Genomic DNA, 3,884 nt, shown 5'->3' with positions numbered 1-3,884 from the left:
AACTAGCAAGATGCCCATGCATTGCACGGAACATCAAGAGGCATTTGTATGAGCAGTTTATCTTGTAGGAGAAAAGGATGAACGAGGGAAGGCCTTATTTGCAAATCTGGAGAGGGGTGTGGGTATCTTTCTGCAAAATTGCCATAGTTTCCTTCCTATCCGTCGGATATAAATCGGACGGCCTATATTGCAGGCACACCATCATCACCAACTCTGTTTTTTAAAAGAGAAAGAAAGTAGAAAAAAAGTAGAGAGTAGAGAAGTAGAGATAAATATTAAATATAAAATAAATATAACAGTGGAGAAGAGAGTAGAGATAAATATTAAATATAAAATAAATATAACAGTAGAGAACAGAGTAGAGATAGCAGGGACATCGGGAAAGGATCGCGCGCATTGGGGAAAAAGCAGCCGGGCGCACGCTAGTTTGGCGCGCGGTGTCCGGCGCGCTTTATAAAATCCAATGCCCTCCCACTGCTCTGTGTCTTGCCACCGTTCTCTCCCCGCTCTGTGCCTCGCCACCGCTCTCTCCCCGCTCTGCGCCTTGCCACCGCTCTCTCCCTGCCCTTTCTCGCCTTGCCGCCGCCGCGCCACCATGCCGCCGCGTCGCCGGGAAACTTGGGGATACTGCGGCGTCCGCGCGCGCCCCTCCGGCGGCTTCTTCGCCGAGATCCGGTTCCGCAGGATGCGCCTCGGCCTCGGCAATTTGACGCTGCCAACGAGGCCGCCCGCGCGTACGACGCGGCGGCGTGGCGCCTCCGGTGGCCTCATAGAACATTGAACTTCCCCAACGTGCCGACGCGGGAGCGGGCGCAGGAGCTCGCGCCTTTGCCGCGGCTTATCACCGACAAGGATCATCGCGACAACCGGAGGCGGGAGCACTGTCTCGGCATCGCCGAGATGGACGAGGAAGCCATGGCGCTGTGGCGCCAACGCTTTTCGCAGGACATCATCAATGAGTGTGAGTTCTACGCGCAAAGGAGGGCGGAGAGGGAGAAGAGGAGGGCGGAGCGAGCCGCTTATCGCGAGTACAAGCAGACGCAAAAAGCGGACGCTCAATTCAACATGAGGCTAGGAGCAGCGTCGCCCTGGGAATCCGACGACGATCGGTATCTTCACGCCTACATTGAGACGCCGGAGGAGGACATCATCGAGGAGGAGTCGGACGACGAGGAGTAGTTGAACTATCTATTTTTTTATCTATCTATGCTATATCTATGCTGAGAACTATCTATGTCTCTACTCTCTAGTCTCTACTCTCTATCTCTACTTCTCGATCTCAGCACTTAAATGCTTTTTTAAGGCGCACGTTGCACTTCTGTTGGAGATGCTCTAACATGGCAGACGAGTGCTTTAATGTTTCCCACAAGATGCGTGAGTATTACTAGTATATTTTTCTTGCCATGTTGAGATTTTAAAACCACGAGTGCGAACATGCAGAGGAGCAATGAAGACCAAACACGGGATATTGGGGACATCTTCAAGGAGTGTGGCAAGTTAAAGAGGAGCCGCACCGAACCTGTAAAACGAGCTTTGGTAAGTAACACCCTTTCAATTACTTTCGTTTAGCCTCGTGTTCTTCGATGTGTATATGTTGTAGTTTATGTTTCTCTTAGCCTCGTGTTCTTCATGTGTATTAAGAAGAGTCTTAATCATCCTAGTGCTTTCGCTTTTAGCTTGATGTAGGAAGTGGGTGTTTTTTATATTTTTCCTTTTGAATTCACTTCTCCGAGTCCTGTTTATCTGGCTTCTACTAAATGGATCTGGGTTGCTCTAAGTATTGATCTAAAAAAGAAGTAACTTCATGTCAGGATGCAGTTCTTGCGAGGAGGGAAGTATGGTCAACCTCGAGATCATGTTTCCAAAATGAGGCTGGATTACACACAAGGTGCCAGTTCCCTAATGATGCTGGATTAGACACAAGGTGCAAATTCCCAGATGATGTTGGATTACACACAAGGCAGGTGGAGTCGTCAACTGTTCATGTCCTCGTGGCTCTAGTAAAGGCTGAAAGAAAGCGTGCAGCAGCTCTTGAGAATGTAGCTGAGTTCCCGAAGAAGTGAAAAGAGCAAACAGCCAAAGAAGAGATGGAAGAAGCCAGAAAGAAGCTAGCAGAGGCAGAGCAGGCTAGGCGTCTCCTGCTATCTAAAACTGTTGCCAATACAAATTTTCCTTCATAATAGCTAGGTTCAAATGTTTATCCAGTCAGCATGCCTGTTGTGATGTCTGTGCATCTACTGATGTGGCACAAAATAATTTTTTTAGGGTCATGTAATAACAACAATTACTTTCCGAACAATAACAGACGAAGCATTGGACATGGTATAGTTCACGCGCAAGCCCAACATTCCAAGTTCAACTTCCACATCAAACTCATGTTCACAGATATCTGCACATTCATAGATAATGTCCACAACCATGATTCACTTCAAAGCCAAAAAAATGTGAGGAGAGTTATAAATAAATAAAAACCTCTAGTTCCTGCTACCAGTGCGAGCACAACAAGTCAAGACCATGCGTAATTAATTATACTAGTCGTCAACCCGTGCGTCTGCACGGGCTATCTTTATTTTTCCTTTCTTGAGTTGTTATCTTTAAATATGTAAGTATAATGACTACATCTTACATTGAGCATGTGTTTTTGAAAGTTATACTGGAAAAAACAAATATTGTTTGGTCACCAGTAGGATGAAATAGGTCAAGGTACTCAAATTAGTTCAGAATTAGATGATTTTGGTTTTGAACTATCTCAGTTCTATAACACATTTATGTTTTAGTTTTGGATATGGACATAGTTCTGAAGGTGCAACTTGGGCCACTTTTTATGTATTTATTAATAATACTACATAAACTACTCCATCCATCCATATATAGAGGGCCTAATATGTTTTTACAGTTTACGTTTTTACAGTTTAAATTGACCACGGGTCAGAATAATTATATATGACATGCATGTTAGACAAAGCTTATCGTCAAATTCGTATGTGAAAGGAGTTTCTAATAATATAATATTTATGTCATACATCTCATATATTATTAATATTATCAATGGTCAAATGCAACTTGAAAAACGTATTAGACCCTATATATATGGATGGAGGGAGTATATATAATTTGAAGTTCTATTTTGACCTAGCAAATCAAAACAACATTGTTAACTTAGGTGTCAAAGATAACTATAGTTTGACTACACACTTTAGAATGTTGTTCCGGGTTAAAGATAATCATATAGGGTTTGATATAATTGTATTCTATTGATACATACACGAACCACCACAGCAAACCTATATGACAATATGCATGAGGTCTAGCATTTAACAAATTTAGTATGAGTTTTTTGCGCCACTTATATGTCTTGAAGAATATTTTATATTGAAGAACAGCTTTTTTATTATAATTAAATTCCACAAAATTAAATATGCATACATGAGTTTGTTAAGATTAATTAACATAGTAATTAAGGGATTAATCCCTGCTTGTATTAACCTTTGGCGGTTACTTTTCCAACCGTTGCGTCGGTTCACCGACGCCCCTTTGTAAACGCCTGTTCTAGTGCTATATATAGCACTTCATCTAATGCAAAGAGATAGTTCGATCATTTGTTCTGTCAATCTCGAACACGTTATCAGCATGCTCCCGAGAGCGATTTGGTCGAGAGAAAAAGGAACGGCGCGACCGCTCCCCGGCCATCGCCTCTCCTGCAGACGTCATGATAGCGGCCACCGGCCGGCGTCGCCTCCCTCCGTCCGTCGTTGCGGGTCCCCTTCGCCCGCGCGGCGCTCGCGCCCGGAGTAGCCAGGCTACGCCCGCCCGCGTCAAGGCCTCGCCCTCGCACGCTGCGCCACACCCCGCGCCAGGCCATGGCCACGCGTCGCCTGCGCCGA

Source organism: Triticum aestivum, chromosome 5D, assembly GCF_018294505.1.
Source record: "Triticum aestivum cultivar Chinese Spring chromosome 5D, IWGSC CS RefSeq v2.1, whole genome shotgun sequence".
In the NCBI taxonomy this organism is placed as follows: Eukaryota; Viridiplantae; Streptophyta; class Magnoliopsida; order Poales; family Poaceae; genus Triticum; species Triticum aestivum.
The sequence above is the reverse complement of the archived record's forward strand: the minus strand, read 5'-3'. Positions refer to the sequence as shown.